Source organism: Pieris rapae, chromosome 18, assembly GCF_905147795.1.
Source record: "Pieris rapae chromosome 18, ilPieRapa1.1, whole genome shotgun sequence".
Classification (NCBI taxonomy): domain Eukaryota; kingdom Metazoa; phylum Arthropoda; class Insecta; order Lepidoptera; family Pieridae; genus Pieris; species Pieris rapae.
This window is the reverse complement of record NC_059526.1, coordinates 1,298,586-1,319,326: the sequence shown is the minus strand read 5'-3', so window position 1 is coordinate 1,319,326 and position 20,741 is coordinate 1,298,586. Positions and strand designations below refer to the sequence as shown.

Below are 20,741 nucleotides of genomic sequence, written 5' to 3'. Positions count from 1 at the left end.
AGCTTTCAACAGAGACTACCACGATAAGAATATGAAATGCATATGCAATAGCAAATCTCTTTACACTGGAAGTTCTCGGGTAGTTGTCTATTACTACCGGAATATACTGAAGTCTGAAATCGAAACTCTACTACGTGGAGTCACGGAGTGGTCGACTAAATATAGTCTAGTATATTCTATAGAAGACACAGGCTTTCGCGTGATCTCCTATAAAACAACCTTTGCCAGCAACGGATTCTCACTTTAGGCGGGACCTCCCGATTTCCAACTCCTGAGACCGTAATCAATGAAGAGTGGTTCGAATCGTCGACGTCCAGTAAATTTTCGAGCGGCTTGATACCTTAGCTGTGACACCTGACGGTGTCCGTATTTACCATGGAAACTGTTCATAGTTGTTTCATCAACGGACGTCGAGGGTAGGAAATTCCAGATGTATCACCTCGACATCCGTCTTTCCACAACTGAGCGTCATACCGCTGAGCCTCCTGCAGGTTTGCCCTCTGTTCAAAAAATGTATCCTTTTTATCAAGCTTCAGTTAGTTCGTGTGGAGTACTGCAGTCATCTCTGGGCCGGTGCTGACAAATATCGTCTAGGTATCTAAGATGCTACTATGAACTACACAACTGGATTCCGTCGTTCCCTTTCAAACTAAGCTCGCGGGAATTTCGCCCCTGACCTTTCCGGATATGGTCCCCAATGGCCATTGCCGATTTGCCGTTTCTCATGAAAACAACAAAGGTGTTGTTGTATCTTGAGTAAAGTAGACATAGGTTCATTCAATTGGCATCTCCTGGACGTGCCCTTCGATTGGCCAAATCTCACTTAATATCAGGTGAGATTGTGCCAAGAGTCTGTCCAGATCTTTATAAAAAAAAACAATATATAGCACCGATAGAATTTAATTCATTTTTTTAATAACTAATTCTGTTAGCGTCTCCTACACGGCGCAGCAAACTGGATAGCCAGCCATTTCTTGGTGGATATTTTCGAAGCGAATTTACTCATAGGTAAATACTAACAAAAATTACGTTTACTGCACAAAAAATAGTTTATTCAGACTTTTGTTTTTTATGGTGCTATATCCCCAGAATCATCCAGAGTACAGCCTGATTTGTTCTTAATTTTGCTACAGTTCATCCAGCCATCATTGGTCAATGTAATAATTGCCAGGTCTGCTGCTAAAAAATGTTTAAGCCAAGCAGGCTTTCGACTGACATCCCCAATGCAAAAGAAAATGCTCAGTTGCGGAACCACATATCTCGAGGCGATGCTGGTTAAATTTCGTATACTACAAAGACATCCGATGAAGAAACTTTTATAAAAGCTTGCTTTGCTTCAAAAATTTAAAGTATAATTTACTATCAGTATCATATAATGACGATTATATATCTCTCTTGGAAAACAGCATATTTTTATTCAAAACGAAAACGAAATGGCAGCACGAATCAGTTAATAATTTAAATATAGAATGCTAAGGGCATTGTCTACTTGTCTATTGTACTTGATTAAAATAATTAAGTAATTAATTATTGTTTTTCTAAAATAGTGCGACTCTTTTGACTTTCCACGAGCAACGAACCCGCGATAAAAATGTGTACAAACAAACAAATTAATAGGTAAATTAAAAATCAATTTAATTTTTTATATTAAAAATGTGTTTCTTTTTAAATTCTCCCAATCACGGTCCAGTACACGGTTGTCTAGAAACAAACATCTTTTTTACACGCCTATGTCACGTTTGTGTACGATAAATGATCCATAGATTGCTTCGGACTTACAATAAAACTGTGATGAAAACCCCGGTACGCATTTTCAGCGACTATATGGAGATCACTCTTAGTTTTAGAAACCTTGCTGTGTTTATTATTATCTATTATGACTTTATTCCTACATATGTATTTATTGTATTCTACCATGTCTTACCTATGCATGGTAACTTAGCCTACGACGAGCATAAACAACCAAAACTCGTAGTTTGTCAACGAAGCATGGAAGAAGCATGCTTAATATGACTAAGTGATCGATGGGCAACTTCTAAAAAAAACGTCAGTGACGTTGTACAAAAAATTAGAAAACTTAAATGGAACTGGACTGGACATATAATGAAGACAAGTATGTAATAGAATGGTACCCGGGGAACGGGAAGAACAAGAAGGTCAAATTTATTGATGGGAAGACGACCTACGAAAAGGATGGAGAAGGTCTACCAAGCATTGAGAGGCGAAGGAGGAGGAAACAACTGAGGCAGGCCTATGACGACAGACAACCTGACCAAAGCTAATAAATTTATTATTATGTTAAGTAAATTAGATTTAAGAATAGCATGTAAGTTAAAAAGGTCAGCGAATGAAGGGCTTTTATTATTACTATCATTATTGTTATGACATATGTATTTACAGTGTATATTCGCGGATGCTTGGCAGACCCATGGAACTTCTTCAATACCAAGAGTGCCCTGTTGAGTTGTGTATTGCGGGCTACTCGATTGAAGGAAGTCGCATGGATAGTTAATGCTATATAGAGATATAGCGCTAACCATAGTGAGCTCTAGCATAATTTTATGATAATAAATACTATGTAACATGTGTAATGTTTGAGAGCGAAATTAAAATTTATTCGAGTCTCCCCAAGGACTACTTAGGGTATGTTAATAGTAACTTACTAATTTTAGTACGAAGTCATATAATATATTGCTTGTTTTTTACTTTCCTGTTAGCTCCTGCTAACAGGAAAGTAATTGAATACGTTTTTTGCCTTTTTATAATTTTATTTATAGATAATAATAATAAACGGCTTAATTATAAGTCTTTCCTCAAACTTTGATTTTTGATCGCTTTGGAGTAGAGTCAAGTGCACAGGTCCTAATTAAAGATTTGCTTATCTTGTTCGAATAAAAACATTAACGGTACAGTGCCACTGGGATCAAATTTGTTTGAATTTTTATTTTGATTTCTAAAACTCAAATCTTTATTGCATTCCTATAATATTATGTTTTTATAATATAAGACATATAAGATATAAGACACGTTATAATTTATTATAATAAGGACCTTGCTTAGGCACAGCAATGTTGTGAAAAGGCATCCTCCATTATAGTTAATACATTTCTTTTCTTATAAAATACATTTTTTATTAGCTTTGGCTTCACATTACAAAAAGGAGATGTACTTAACATTTTTAATAAACTTAACTTTTACAAAAGTTAATTAAATTAATTATTACTGTGTTGGTTAAGATTATTGTACATACTATTTATTTGGTTTTTTTTTATAGAACAGGGGGCCAACGGGCTGGAGGCTCACCTGTTGTTAAGTGATACCTCCGCCCATGGACACTCACAATGCCATAGAATCATTCAGATAATAAAAATTTACATTAGATCATTCAGAGATCTAATGAAATTATGTTTAATTTTAATTAGATCGTATATCAGGAAAACGCCCAATTTACCAAATCATGACTGGCCAGTTTCTCAAATCCATAACAAGGCCGACTAAACGCTCGTCATATGAGATGATTTGAAAACGTCACTTGCAAATTTGTTTGTCATGCGTATTCGAGGCATACTTGGTGAAACTAAAACATATTCAAACAATTAATACAAACAAATCAAGGCTACTTTTAAAGTTTTCGAAGGCTGTTATTTTTATTAACACTTAAATTTGCACATCGTTGCTATGTATTTGGAAAAGGTTTTTTTCATTAATAATGCAGTGCGTTACAACTAAAAATTAATTAGTGGCGCTAGAACATTTTTAGGTCTTGGCCTCAGATTTCTGAATCTGTTTCATGATCATTTTTTTGAATTGAGCCTCAAAGACTATATCGTCGAATTTTGGGTTTTATTGGAGTTGTTTCCTCACAAAGTTTGCCTTCAGCAGCAAGATATTTGTGCAGAAAGAAATGAAAAGTCATAATAATAATAGTAATAAATAATTTATTCATTTAGGTACCTTAATGTCCACTTATGAACGCCAAAAAAAATAAAAATACATTGTTTCTAATTTTACATTTACTGTCATTTCTCAAATCAAGGGCGTAGAACGGAAGAGAACAACTGGCAATAAACTCTCCGCCACTCTTTTTAATCGCTATGTTTTTTTTACACAACTTTTGAAAGGAGAGACTAATATCACCGCATACACGACTTCAAGTACGACAGTCACCACAAGTAGCACCCGTTCACGAGTATGACGCATGGCCAGCCATTGCCCCCCTCGCCATATTTTAGGGAGAGAGACAACCCGACCCATGGACGCCGCCACAAGCAATGACATTTAAGTGAGGATGACGATCCTTGAAATGTGGACTTGGCTACATAAGAAAATAGTAATAATACTAATTATACAGAAATAATTTACATACTTTTACTAAAAAACTCAAACGATATCTTGTTAAGCTGTCCTATACTGATATAGAAAACATTCTTATTGTACAAAAATAGTATAGATATAAATTTGTTAAGTAAAATTAATTAGCAATACAGTTTAGATTTGAAAAGGAAGAGACTGGCTGCCTACAACACAGGGAATCCTAGTGTGGGGGCCAGTGCACTCTACTTTATAGAAACATTCATGTAATATATTGTGTCTAATAAAGTTCTTTCTTTCTTAATTTGATTAGACATATGCAACCAAAGCAGTGTTACAATATTTTTACGAGTCAAATTGCATGGCAACTAACTGGTTATAATTAGTATTAATTACTAAGGAACTAAGGAACAAAGGAAGACCAATAGCGATTTGCTGACGGGATCAAAAGGGGTAGCTGGAAGAAATTGGATGACGCCTTCTTCTGGACAGGGGCCGCATCTTAGAGTATTTATATGGATATTTTTAAATGTGTGTGTATATATATATATATATATATATACGATGTGAATGAAAAAGGGCTTCTTATTATATTAATTACTTTCTGCAATTGGTTATCGGCAACATAAATTTCATAAGCGAAATAATCGAACTCATATAAATAGGTACTAAAGTTTATTCGCCTCTTCACAATATTGAATTTTACAGCTTATATACAGATATTGACCTTCTTGTGAGAGGCAGGTGCCGATAATAGAATTAAACGTAAGTGAAAGATTTTAATTTAATGTCGGTATTTAGATAAGCCAGCCGCCTGCCCTCAATTAAATTGACCATATCTGAAATGTTCTAAAGGGGAGTAAGATCAGTGCAACCTGAACCACAAAACATCGGGGAGCCAAAAAGAGTTATCGCAAGATATTGGATTCCTAAAAATTATTAAAAGCCTCGTGAAAAGCATCAAAAAGTTTTCAAGCTGTAATTTGAAAAGAGTAGGTCATCCTCGGTAAAGAAAAGTGCAAAAATCTTCTTGTGTCTATCGCCAGCCATTACCACATATTAACTTACGCGATTATAAGCATATAGACTACGACAGACAGTAAAATTTCATTTAATAACCTGAAATTGTCCTTAGAACGTAAATTTTCGTAGGTGACCACTTTTATTGCAAAATACTTTTAAAATATTACATTCCCAAAATAGAGAGAAATAAATCATATACAAAGTTTTCCTTAGTGATTGACCTGAAACATTTCAAATTCACTTAATGCGGATTGGGTACTCTGTAGGATACACCTACCTACTATGCTTTTTATAATTGATCAGCTCATAAGAAGCTCCAAGTAAAAGAATTGCCTAACTGATCAAAACTTGGTTTGAACACGAATGAAAGCACACGATGAACCAGTCTCCAGAAGAAAACCACATATGTAAATTAGTTTTTACAACAAACTCCCAAGGGTAGTTAGAGATTAATTCTATTAATAAATACAAAACTCTCATTAAAATTAAGTTAATAAAGGTTTTTAAAAATGTTGACGATTTAAATGATCCTAATCCTTGGGATAAATTAGCTCCAGTTCAAATATTTACGACTTCTCTGCTTTACAATTTGTGTGACATAAAACATGGCGGAGTCTTTCTTGCCTTTTTAATACCCTTTACTAATTCAAGGGGAATTGGGAACTGGTAGTAAATGGAAGTTTAGAATCAATTTAACACCTTTTCTTTTGACCTTTATAACTGTACTTGCTTACCTATATTTACTTAGGGTCCTTCAAGAAAAGAGCGTACCAATTTTTAAAAGCCAGGCAACGCACTGTCGAGCTCTCTGACATTGAGAGTGTCTATGGGCGGCGGTATCACTTAACATCAGGTGAGCCTCATGCCCCCTTTTCTTAAAAAAAATCAAAACCTATATGTTATTTTGAGTTTGAGTTTGTAAATTTAGCTACGGAATTCAAAATGACACTAACGTGACAGTAACAGTATTGTTCAAGGGCCACCGTGACGATTTCGCACCGAATTAGCAAGTTGATAATTGATATGTCCTGCTATTACGTACCACGCCTATTATAAACTGACCACGTCACTTTAACTCCCATAAGAGTCATATCGTTTAAATTTCGCCTTGTATACAATTTGAGAAAATTTTGTAAATCATTTTTGATCACTTATCAGTGACTATATGACTTATACAAATTGTTATACTTCACAACAATTAGGTATTTGAAGATTGGGCTTATTAAAGAAGGAAGATTAGTATATAATACTGTCGTAAAAATGACACTGCTATGTAAAAGTCGTGTGGTGCATACTAAATTAATATATAATTTTCAACATAGTTATTTCAATGTACGAAGTACGAAGATTAAACATGAAAATCGAAATCTCCACTTTAAAGAAGTATAATAATTTAAAGTAAATAAAATACACAAAACTTATTATATTCACATAAAGCATCACTCAAATGTGCCTAAGCACATGTAATACTTGTAAAATTGTGTTTATTCAAGAGAAAATATATAAATTCTATAAATTACACCGCAAATCAAAAGCTATATGGGATGTTCTATATTTTTATAAATCACAACCCATTTTTATCTTTGTTAAATTGATATATTTCTTCACAAACAACGGTAATTAATTTATATTCTTATAGAAACGCTCATAGGAAAAAATACATGCTCACTCATCTTAAAAGTCTGTTCTGAGTGACGTCTGTTTTTCTTCTTTTCTAAGTGTCCTGTATTTATGTTGCCACATACATCAAAATCGTATAGAAAATACTACACCATATAGTATGTACATTTTAGTGCGTATCTACGATACACTACAAGTAAAGAAAACATATCCAAATTCAAACGTAGTGCATCATTTTATGGACATCACCACGACCTTCCAATAGCCTGTAGAAATATAAAAGCAATATCACAGATACATATAATTGATATTAATTTTCATAAGATAATTAGTTTCAACTTGAGTGTACACATTTGGTGTACCATTGATTCACCTTCATCTGCAAATGTAAAGGAACTTTGACTGCAGAACAGTCAGGAAATGGTCACAGCAAATACGATTTTTTCCACATACTGCGAATGGTTTTGTTCTTTTCAAACTTCTCACTAGGCCCGTAGTCTTTATCATTATTATTATTTTATTTACTAACTATTTTGCTTGGAAGGATTGACTATTCCTCATTTTTACATGTTGAGGCCGTTCAAATATTAAGTAAGCACTGTAGGGGTGGGGGGGGGGGAATTATTTACTTTTTTCCACACATTGTGTATGCTTAAAACGAAATGCATTTTCAAGGATTCCTACAACAAATGAATGCGTTTATGTATTATTATTTTTGAGAATTTCGTACTTTTGCTGACAAAAGGAATAAATTGGAAGGGGATTTACTAATTGGAGTGATACTTGAATAAATCAAAAATATGTAATTGTCTGTTAAATCTTTTGCGTGAGTTTAAAATAGAATCAAACGTCGGCTGAGTGTCCACAAATAGTTTACACATAGTGTAGTTTTGACATATTGTCTAGGCACAGAACCGGAAACCGGAAGTAACGCGACAAAATACGTACGCAAATTTTTACTCGATCCTTTGGTGAACATCGGCAGGCTAAAACGAACGACACAGTAAAGTATGACATCGTGTGAAAACATTTTTCTAGCGCATGCAAAACCTGACCCTAGAGTAAGTAGTCAGTGACACTACTGACAGCATAACCACAATGGTGTATGGGGCAGGGACATTTTTGCATTGATTTATATAATTATCGTTTTTCAGGTAATTAATCCCAGGATATAATTACGAAAGGTTAGCATTACTTTGAACTCGTTAGAGACTCTTTAACCTTCCAGTGTCGGAAAGGTCGGAACTAAGAAGGAATTCTGATTTGCATACAAGTACCTAGGTCAATTATTAATTTTGCAGCCTACATTGTCATTTCATCGCATGTAGGTGAAGGCCGTATAATAGTTACTGAGGATTTCGATAAGCGGCACTTTTGCATGGAATATGGATTAATACTTAAGTATAAGTATAATTAATCTTTACGTTTTCTTATCCTATTTATTTGCTTTGACTATTCCGCTATTTCTTTTGCGGTGAAGCTAACTGTTGCAACAACTCTCAGTGGGAGATTTCCCTGGGAGACGACTTCCAATTGATTTAAAAAGGCCAGCCATAAATTTAAATCATCCCTGGGCTCCGATGAACACCACTTCGCGGGGGAGGGGGGGCAACCCATATTTTATTTTATTTTTTTATTGAACAGGGGGCAAACGGGCAGAAGGCTCAGCAGATGTTAATTGTTACCGACGCCCATGGACACTCTCAATGCCAGAGGGATTGCGGACTTGCGTTGCCGGACTTTTAAGAATTGGTACGCTCTTTTCTTGGACCTAAGTCGAATTGGTTCGGAAATACTTCAATGGGCAGCTAGTTCCACAAAGTGGTAGTGCGCGGCAAAAAATGTATGTATAAATAATGGATTGGTTTTATATAATAAAATAAGGAACATTTCAGTTGTTGAATCATGAGTTGATAAGTATCAATGAAATATTTAGATAACTGTTAATTATTTTAGGAAATAATTTAAATTCAGCAGTTAGTAAGTAATTCGCACTGAATATAAATTTATACTATGACAGAATCCATCAGTGTTATATAAGGCTTGTTCAGTGACACAACGAGGATAAATACATACAATTAGGTCAAGTACACAAATTGATCCGACGACATTAGTTTTATTATGAAATAAATATAGATTTCAGCCTTAGACAAAAAGGAAATTGATAAAATTACATATATTATGTTATATTTATGTTTTTACAATAATTATGTGTGGGGTATGAAAATGTAAATTGGAAGCATCTAGCATTTATTATGTATTTCTTAATTGACGTGCATAGGTGTGAAACCTAAATCAATAAATTATTTTGAATTGAATTATATCTAATCTGATGAGATAGTTTTCTTGTAGGTACATAAACAAGAGATTAAAATATACATTACAACCAAAAGATGGCTTTCTAATATTAATTAAACTGTCGATATATGAACCCAATTTCGGTATTTAGCATTCGGTCGAGCGGTGAAATTTTCTTGCTTGCCTTAGACCCAAAAATTTGTTGGCGTCAGGCACAGGAGGCTGACCCCCTACTTGTATATTAAATTTAAAAATCATTAAACAGATACAGAAATCTGAGGCCCAGATATAAAAAGGTGTAGCTCCTCTAATTTATCTATAAATAGTCCCGATCATTTTGTCCTTCACCGGAATTATCCCAATACGACACGAATCTATCAAATTCTTAGACCTTCCGAAATCCAATCTATCCTTCAAAAAGCTATATATTCCTAATGGCAAGAATAAACCGCAAATTTCTTCCAGGAAAAACCCATTGAACAAACTTCATCACTTGGTTTATTCTCATACTTCCATAATGATAACATAACTAAGGGACCAATGTATTATATTAAGATCTCAATTAATTTTACGGTAGAATTTAGAGTTACTGTGATCGTGTACGCATCACATCCATATTTTTTTAAGAATTCACTTTTTCTCTTTAGATGTGTAATTACATTACAAATTTAACATACATATTTCACTGATGTCAATTGTCATCGAATTAACGAGCTCTATTGTCTATTGAAAGCATTTATTGCCTTGAAATTAAACAATTGTAAACTCTGTGTAATAAATTTGTATGTAACAAATTATAGGCTACTTTAAGAATTGAATAAGTTGTATCGAAAACTTTTTAATTATTCTGTCTAGGCATGTTATTTATCACAAAAATTTGAACGAATGAAAAAACGCATTTGGAAAAACGAACGAAAATAGAATGCAAGAAATATAAAAAATTTAGAAGTTTCTTGAATATAGATAATTATTAGTTGATTCATAAATAATTTGACTCATTTCACAGCATGAAAGAATTTGACAAAAGCTCACCTACTTATATAAAATAATATTTACATAATATCCCATGCCTCAGATTTCCCACACAGGGTAATAAATATATTTTCAATTTAAGAACGATTAAAAATCTAAATAAACATCGAAGAACTCACATATCTAGTTTGACCGCAACGAGGAATGTCTGTATGTCTGACAAACAAGTTTTGTTACTACGCGAGCCGGTCCGGTACAGAGTATTTACAGATAGTTGGCCATTTCGAATTTATTAGTATAATAAATATTCTCTTCGCTATATCAAGGCTAAACAGTATAGATTATGATATCAACCTTCTTTGCATACACATAGTAGAAAATTCGAAAAACTTAATTTTATTTTCATTCAGTGAAAATGAACGTTTATATTAATATATTAAATATTGTTCTTATGGACAAACGGGATATAAAATAAATTGAAAAAGTTTGGTCATGTGGTAGGGTTTTTACTTATATTGCGAGGATAGCACCAGCTTACCGATACTCAAACTCAAAAAATCAAAAATATCTTTATTCATATAGGTAAACATGTACACTTATGAACGTCAAAAAAACAAATTAAATTAATTGTAAATTTACATTTACTACCAGTTCGCAAACTAACGGCGTAGAGCGGGTAAGAAGAACTGGCAAGAAACTTTCCGCCACTCTTTTCAATCTTCTATCTACGAGGCGTCAACTTCAATCTTTAATTTGCGCACTTGAACTTCACCGCCTCATTGTCAAAGGGAGAAAAATACAGCAACTCACTTCGTTTCTCATTTAAAATATAACAATATAATAAATACTATCTTCTGTACTATCTGTATTTTAATGAAGTGCATACATTAATCTACTTGTAATTGTAAAAAAATATTTCTTTAAGATTGGTAAACGTCGAGAGAAAGTCGTTACTTACGCAAACTGTACGTTCCGCTAGTGAAGTGAATTTATTCGATAAGGGGTTTCAGAGATTCCCAACGTGGCGCCCAATTTGAAAACTAAGCGTTGCCATAAGGCAACCCTTAGTTATAACAAAATACAAATAATTCCAAGCTTTTAAAAGCTATATTATTATAATTATTAATTATTAATTGTATTTTGAATTTGAATTTTTGTTATGTTTTGAAAATTGACTTAGTGTGTTCATTAACAATTCGTAATTTCTTCCTCGAACTATCGTTCTTAAGTGAACAATCCAATTTTTTATATTAAAACTATGTATTTAATATTACATAGGGGGCTTAAGATTTTTAAAAAGGCTAAGCTGGGGCATGGGACAAAAAAGGGTGGGACACATTGGGTAGTATAGTAATTACTACTGCAAAATGTATTTACTTTTTAATTTATTTCCAGTTAAATAAAAATTCACTTAATTTCACAATTTGAGTAAATCGAAAGTCAATCAATGAAAACTTCGTACAAAAAACATTATAGTTCTAATATTTTTAAAATTTAAATAGATCAAATAAAAACAAATGTCATGGAGTCTAGACGTATTAGAATTAGATTGCATAATTTAATTTACATTATTGGTATGTAGGTTAGTTATCATAAATACTTTACATTTGAATTAAATGAATTAATAAATTTCAAGAAAATGTATCGAATCGTTATATTCTGGTTTTAGGAATCTAATTAAATGAAACGTGGTATAATCCAGTCAACATAGACCAGTATTTATTCTATCAACGTAACATTAAACAACGGAAATTGCGTAGCTGGCCCATGTGTCATGCCCGCTACCACCTCTTTCAATAAATTATAATGGGTATAATCCAGGGTAAACAGCATGTTAATAGATGAAAATAATGGCTTCGTAACATATGCTGCATCTGGCGCAGGACAAGACGCGGTTCAGAAAACTGACGGCCAACCTCCAGTAATGGAGAGGCACTTGAAGAAGAAGAACATAAGGGAGTGGACGGGTATTGCAACTGCGAAAGAGTTGCTGCAAATTGTTGGAAGGTCGTGATGCTGTCCACATATAATTGGCTATGATGCACTGCATTTGAATTTGGATTATGTTTTTCTTTACTTTTGATTTGCGGTGTCATTTATAGATTAATCATATATTTTATTTTATACAAGTAAACAATGTTTTTAAGTATTATGTGCGTTTTATTTAATTGCTATAGTCGCTAGTCCATATATAGATATATAGATTACTATATACTATATGAAATAGGATCACTCTAGAACACTTGTTTGTGAAATATTCTAGAAAACTCCAATGAATACTGGAAATACCCAACCTATCAGTTTCACATTAATTAACACTCTAACATTATATCGATAAAATAGAACGTCACTAGTATACTCTTGTTTCTCGAATACTCGATACGGCCGGAGCCCATTCCCGCTGTTACTTTTAATTTCAACTCTGGACTCTACACTTCTGTGTTGTGTTTACTGTATTTGTGAATGTAATTCATACACAGTGGATGTGTTGTATCTGTAAGGATGTAGGTATGTATATACGTATTATAGGTATATAAACAGGTTGTATAACTTAAAATGGGAATTTTAGCATAAAAAATATTGGTATACTATATTTTAATTCAGGTATGCGTAAAACTCTTGGTATAGAATGTGTGGGCTAACGTATGTTACAATGATATGTAATTATTAGGTAATAATAGATTGTACGTGACTAAGCCGCTTCCAATTTTAAACCCGTCAGCTGACAAGGTCATTGACATTTACGACATTTCGCGAAATGGAAAACGTCAGACGAATACCTTTGATTATAAAATTATTATTTAGTACTTAATTTTTATTTATCTATTCATAACAGAGGAGCTCAGTCTTTAAATTTATTTGATAATCTTCTTTTTGATAATTTCTCTTCTGCCTCGTAATTAGCTACTACTTATATTATATATTAATTGTGACGCAATTAACCCTTGGATTAGTGTTTACATTTTTGCTTATACATTTTTTTTTCTTTAGCTTCTACTTTTATTTCAGTTATAAGTAGTGTTATTTGTTTATTTTTTGAATTATTTGTTAATTATTTATGCACTTCTTGTACTTTACTCTGTGTAGGTGTTTTTTTATTGTTCCAAATTAGGGTTGCCTGAAAGAAATCTACAAGAAATCTAGGAAATAGCTTGTTAGTTCCTTCCTTAGCTTTTTTATAATGTGACGATGTGTAAATAAATTATATTTCGTATATATATGTATAACTTAGCGAGTGTGATATACAATGCTAATATAGCTAATAAAATATATGTACATATACTGAAGATGTCTTAAGAGACCATACCTACTTTACAACAAAACCTATTGCGGGATTGATCATTTCATTTACTCACAAAATACATTTCTGTAAGAGTAACATATTGATAATCGTTAGGAAGTAGGTATTATTATGATTTATCGGCCTTAATTAGTTTATATAATTAATTATGTAATTAAAACTCTTGATTAATTAAATTAATGTATAATTAATATCTCCCGACATAGTCTTACGTAATGTAGTCTTAAATATTAAATTTAGTAAAATTAATTCAATTCAACACCATTTCAATGAAGTGCGCTTGGAGATTCGTTGCTTAAAAGTATTACAGTTATGATTAAGAATTGTAATAAAGCTATATATAATTAAAACTTTATGTAAATAAATAGTGCCTCCTGTGCCTGACATACGCCGTTGACTTTTTGGGTCTAAGGCAAGAGAATTTCCTCACGATGTTTTTCATCACTGTTCATGCGAATAAAATAAGATTTAAATACAGACATAGAAAGTAAGTACATTGGTGCTCAACCTATAATAGTTCGGGAAAACCAAAAAACCTTATTTTCCACCCGAGATTTACACTTAAATTTACCAATAGGTACAACCTACTAAACTAAATCAAACTTATCAGTAACTGTAACATTGAGTTAATATGTTGTATATAGAAATGACATTCATAATATAGACATTTATGTATGATTATAAATAATTGGTATTGTCAATGTGGGCTGGAATTCCAGGAAATGTCAGGCAAGGTCGCTTCAATGCGGGCATGGCGTGAACTTGACCTTTCTAAACGATACTGTTACACCAGGGAAATGTTATATCTTTGATAAAACATTATGAACTTAAAATTCTTAAATCACACAATATTTGGTCGATTATAATAATCATATAATTATATCCTGACGATTTTAAATGCATTTTTACTTTATCCAGTCCATTGAACCAATTTTACTTAGGGTCATTCAAGAAAAGAACGTACCAACTCTTAACTGCATTCACAAGCAATCTGGCATTAAGTAATTAAATAATTGTTTATTTTTTATTATTCTTCTGTTTGTGTTCCATGAATATGTTTACATTTTTCATATTTATCTTAATAAAAGGATTCTTGACATTACTAAATCTTTTTTTTCCACCTTAAAAACAATGCGTGAAATAAACAATATTGTCTGAATTCCCAGTAGGTCCCGGTTTTGATACAAAGTTACGTTTGTGTTCATACATACATAGGTTAGGTTAAAACCAAACATTTGTTACCTCTTTCATTTCACAGGTCATGATGTTTAAATTAGTTTCTATGGGGTAACAGCGCATGCTATTTTACACATTATTGTATGCTGATGTGCAATGATGTATTGCCGAGTGATGAAAATATGTAGACAAAAATTTGGGCCTGTTTTAAGGTGGAGCCGTTCGACAAATTAATAATAGAAGTCAATGGAACGCAAGTCATTCGAAATTTAAATAATGCACATTTATCGTGTTGACTTTGAAAGTACTATTGTGTCACTTTCTCTATGGATTTGTATCTGTCAATTCGAATATTATTCATTTCATTTTGACAGGTCAGACTTTCGCCTGCATTTATTTTGTACATTATATTTAATGAGTCTGCATACTGGATGTGAAAGTGTTTAATCCAAGTTTGATAAATAGTTTTGATGAATCGTCTTCAGATTCAACTGAGACAATCGATCTCGTTATTAAATCTAACTTTTTTGAGTCTTTATTTTTGAGTTACGGCTTTCTGTAGTCCATTGACCCTGAAATTCAGAGCACAGACTTGGCACTAAGTATAGGCATACCGTCTGTCTATTTTGACGTACAGGGCCTGACGTATTGAAGTCCTTTCTCTAACTTCGTCTTTGTTCCCTTTGGATAAGAGTGTCTTGGGTGGCGGGGTTCAAATGCACAGGCCGTTAGTACCACTGACCGCAGGGCTGGTACTTTTCTCGCTCGACGACTAAGTATCCCAAAAAAGCGGCAAAATGCGGCCATTGTTAAAGGTTTGAAACAGAAACCAAACCTTACTATATTTATTTTCTATATATTCTATTATTTATATATATTTTGTCTATATATTTTATTTGTCTCTTGTATATAATTTTGTCTGTCAGTCAATTGAGAAAATTTGCATTTCATCGTCTTTAGACTATTAGACTTTGTTCCTTATTTTTGCATACCAACAATGCTGTTATGAAATTATTACACACGTCCTCTAATTACATAGCAACGCAATTTTCGTTTAAAATTGCATCACGCTAAAGATCGCTTGACGATAACTGTATTTTTATGTCGGGGTCATAAATGTGATATTACGACCCGAATAATTTGGTTAGACGATGATTAAGTCTGGTGGCAGTTTTAGTATGGATTTGTTCAAATAAAACGCTGTCTTTGAAACTATGTGACAACAGAATTAAATGATCGATCGATCTCCTATCTGCATCCCAATAACCAAACCCTACGGAGACAATCCATTTTTTGGCGACGGATAGAACGCAATCACTTCGCTCTTTGTCGTTCCCTTTTTCGAGTTTACACACACATTTGATAATCAGTATAAACCAAATAATATTAAAATCTACGCATCTATGTTTAAAACATAGACGCGTATATTTTATATTTATTTAGACTATAGAATATATTAGAATATATTTTGACTATGCAGTCTTGGAAGGCCCTGTACACAGACTACATCATAAGATATAAATCCTCTTACAATTAATTAAATATGTACATATGAATGCATGAACGAATTAATATTATTTCTACTAGAGTTAATTGTCAATTTAAATTTGTGAGATAATTTATAACTAGTTTGTATACCAGAATTTTAAACTATACTGTAATATTTGATGGATTAAGAATGTTTAGGGTTCTTGGCGAAACATACGGGAACATAGCGTGTGCCAAAAGTATAATTAGATTTTCATTAACAAAGAGAGGTCGCTGTGTTTATTTAATGATGGAAATTTTGGACTAAACCATATTATAACTTTAGTGCCATTCTCCATATCTGACCCGCAGTAAACTGAGGCAGTGCGTTCTTACTTCGACTGCACATCTGCTTCTGTCTTAATATGCAACTGGTTTTACATAATGTGAAGACAAACAGAAGGAAATGGGCGACAAAAATACCAACTAAGTTAGAAGATTTATCGTAATTTATTGACAAACCCCCTTGACAAAAGGAAGGCCTCTTGTCAGGAAAATTAGCAAAGCTCTCAAAATAATAGTATGTATGTACGTACATAAACATATCAATATTTTGTGGGTTCCTAGAAAATGCATTTTATTTTCAAGCATAGTCAATGTGTGGGTAATTACTGTAAATAAGTAGATTATTTACTCTTTTACCGTTGGTATAATCACCAAAAATCAAAGACCATATTGTGCTTACGTAATACTTGAATAGACCCAAACAAACCTAGTCATAACTCTAGTGCTTGGCCTATATACAAAAACTATCAAACCAGTATGTATGAGCATGCAGGTTCCCTCGCGATAACCTTTATATTACGATCAAATGATAATTGCGCATTTAGAAAAAAAAATGCAAGCGCGAAAAATAATCGTACTAGTTTAAGAACTACAATATCTCTTAAACTTTTTGAGTAGAATGAATGGTAGCCGTTGAAACGATCATTCGAAGAAAAGCAGACTCACAGAAGGCACTTATATTGTCTTTGTATGTATAAAGACACAAGAGAAAAATTAGGACAGGAACAATGGAAAAGCTTAGACTATTCATCTGATACATATAATATAAAATTCTCGTGTCGCGGTATTCGTAATTTAACTCCTCCGAAACCGATTTCTTAAATTTGGTGAGTATATCGGTTACGTCAGCGAATCGGACAAAATCTATTTTTCATCTTCCTAAAAGGGGACCCCTATGTTTTTTATGAAATGCATATAAAAAACATACAACCTATTCTCACCCCTCTACGATCAAGGTCTTTTTATTTGTTAATTAAAATCTTATGACTTGAACTCTGAGGTTAACATATAGAAAAATTCAAAGATATACCTATACAAATATACAAAGGAGGAACGAAGTTCGTGGGGGCAGCTAGTATATACTTATAAACACAAATAGTACACAAAACATTCATGGTGAATAATTATGTATTTATTTACAGAAATACATACATTATCATTAGAGAAAAAGCCATATTCAAGAGAAAAAATTAAATAAAATTTAATAAAGTAATATTGATTATTACTTACACATAAAATACACAATATCGCTATTATGAATTCACTCTGCGAATATTTATAAATAGGTCGATCTATACGATAGTGTCGGTATATATATGAGGGCATAATAAAATTAAAGCAAATTTAAATACTTTTTACAGTAAAAGTGACACAGTGACACACACAGACAAAGTGACTTTAATGCTGGCAGCATTTCTGCGCTGTATTAAGGTACTTATTAATTAAATAGGCAAATATCGTATCAATGTGTTAAAACAAACCCAAAGAGAAAAGTGTGATATTCGCCAATACCAATGATAAATTATGAAAAAAATCTAACTAATCTAAAGGTACAGAAACTTTCACAATACCTAACAGATTAATGTATAGTAAGTAGAATAATGAAATTATAAAATACTAGCAGACTCAGCCGAGCGTAGCTTTGGCTAAGGTTTTTGTTATATTACATAGTAGTAAACTATTCAAAGGAAACGATAGGAGAACTTATGTGAAACGTTGGTACTTTTAACACAGCGCCATCTGTTAGAATTGATTAAATAATTTGCAATAAAATAAAATTACGACTATAATCAAAGATCTAAGCTATCCTATCTCTTCAGTTGGACCAGACTGCTGACGGTGTGCCAATTTAATTTAAAACCGGTTAAGTAGATTAGGAGTCCTTCGCGGACAAATATCGTGACAGGAGATTTCAATATAATATGATATTAGAAAACTCGGTATAGTTTCATATATATAAATATATCTATTAATTTAGCGTGAAGTATACGGTTTCAAACTCACGTACTTACCACGCACGGGTAACTTTTAAAATTAATATTTGCTTAGTTTCCGGGCTGGTAATACCACAGTATTCTACAGTAGTTCAATCAATTCTAAAGTAGTACGCTCTCTGATTCAAAGTTCTGCAGAGCTACTCTGTAAATTGGTTATTCGTACATTAATAGTGGATGAAATGTGATGTGTTTTGTAATTAAACTTTATAGCCAGTTCTTCTCTTCCGTTCTACGCCCTTGATTTGAGAACTTGCAGTAAATCTAAAATTAGATTCATTCAATATTTCTTTTTTTTTGACGTTCATAAGTGTACATTATGTTACCTATATAAATAAATGAATTTTGACTTTGACTTTGAAGTTGGAATTACGAATCCGTCCGATATAATGAGTCTCTTGGGGTAAACTAAATAAATTGCTTTTTTTTGTACATTAATCTAGAAAATAGTGCCCCTACGTCATAACGTCTTATATATATATGTTATGGGATTATTTATGTGTTCAAAAAGACAAGTTCAACCTTCTGTGTTTTTGGTTGTGGCATGCAAATTTCCAAATCCATCAAATAAATAACAGATTGGACTATCTTTTATGGAGAACTCAAACTAAAATATAAATTCAAATTTATATTTTAGTTTGAGTTATTATCCTTGGTAATTGTTTACTTTAGCTTTGAATTAATTTGTGCTTTATGTAACCAAAAGTTATGCTTAGAGCTTCATGTGTGTCCATATTTAAAAAGTGCCTTGAGTTCTTCACAGCTTAATGGCTTATTATTATGGGGTCATGCTGCTGATGTCGAATCTATTTTCATTCTGCAGAAGAGAGCTATTCGTGCAATCTTTAATTTAAAATGTAGGGAATCTCTGAGAGATAAATTTATGAAAATTAATATGCTTACCTTTCCCTCGCAATATATTTATGAAAATATTATGTATGTATACAAAAATAGTGATAAGTATACTAGATTACGCACAATTTTAATACTCGGAACAAAAGGCATACTCTTCTTCAATAAAATCCCAGAGGCATAAAAACTTTGAAATCTGAATCTGAATCTGAAAATTTGTTCAGACACGAAACGTATTAATAACTGTGTGTTATGACAACTGTTATCTGTGTTAACTCGGAACTGGGAAAAGTGTAAACTATGTGTACTATGAATTGTGAAATGTACACTGAAAAAATTTAATACATTTTTGACGTCCGCGAACCAGAGTTAGCGGCAAGTCTCGTTTCTGAATATTAAAAAAAAATCAGTGGCGCTACACCCCTTTTAGGTCTTGGCCTCAGATTTCTGAATCTGTTTCATGATCATTTTTAAATCTAATAGACAATGTAGGTGATCAGCCTCTGCCTGACACACGTCGTCGACTTTTTGGGTGACATGTCCGTTTCCTCAAGATGTGTTCCTTCACCGAGCAAATTTTAAATGCGCACATAGAAAGAAAGTCCATTGGTGCACAGCCGGGATCGAACCTACGACCTCGGGTATGAGAGTCGCACGCTGAAGCCACTAGACCAACCCTGCTCATTCTGAATATTGCCCTTAATTTTAATCAGGAAAATACATAATATATAAAAGCTTTTTTTACTCGTTAAAATCAATCAAACGTTAGTTATTGAATACGGATATACGAGTAACAAAAGCAAAGCATTGATTTGTTTTTTTCTGCTTTTTGTGTTTCCTTATGTTGTTTTTAAGTTAGCAATTCAGGCACGCAATACAAATATTATCGAACACGGATTGTTTTTAAGGTATATTTTATGTGGTAACACCGCTTTTAAGAGTTAGATTAACACAACTAAAAATAATAGGTTCGATCCGAATAATTAATAATCCACTGAAGTACAGTAATACCCCGACTTACGCTACCTCGACTTACGCGAATTCGGAGTTACGCGATTTAATTTTCTCGTCTATTCGTTTTTTGTTTGTACGCCGCGCAGTTAAAGTCAAGCGGCGGCGTTTGTTTCTGACTCCCCCCGCCCGCATTATTATTCGTTCAGTTTACAACAGGCACAGACGTGTAGTGATGTTAACTGTGTAGGATAGTTATGATGTTCAAGAGCTTGTGGATTCACACAATGAGGAGGTCACAAATGATGAGTGAACAAGAGGAAGAAATTGATAATCATGATTCTTTGGATCCAGTTCAATTGGAAGTTCAAATGACAGTTAGAAACTTGACAGAACCCCTCAGTTCGATTGAAAAAGGGTTAACAATTTTG

General features: G+C 32.9%; 1 protein-coding gene across 1 annotated transcript in view; it reads left to right on the top strand.

The window, feature by feature from the left end:
• The first annotated feature begins 12,622 nt into the window (after positions 1 to 12,622).
• The window catches only part of LOC110991613 (facilitated trehalose transporter Tret1), a 37,897-nt gene continuing 29,778 nt past the window's right edge, over positions 12,623 to 20,741 (top strand). Inside the window, exon 1 of the mRNA XM_045632117.1 lies at positions 12,623 to 12,732. The gene's annotated coding sequence lies outside the window, so the exon portion shown is untranslated. The remainder of the gene's footprint in view (positions 12,733 to 20,741) is intronic.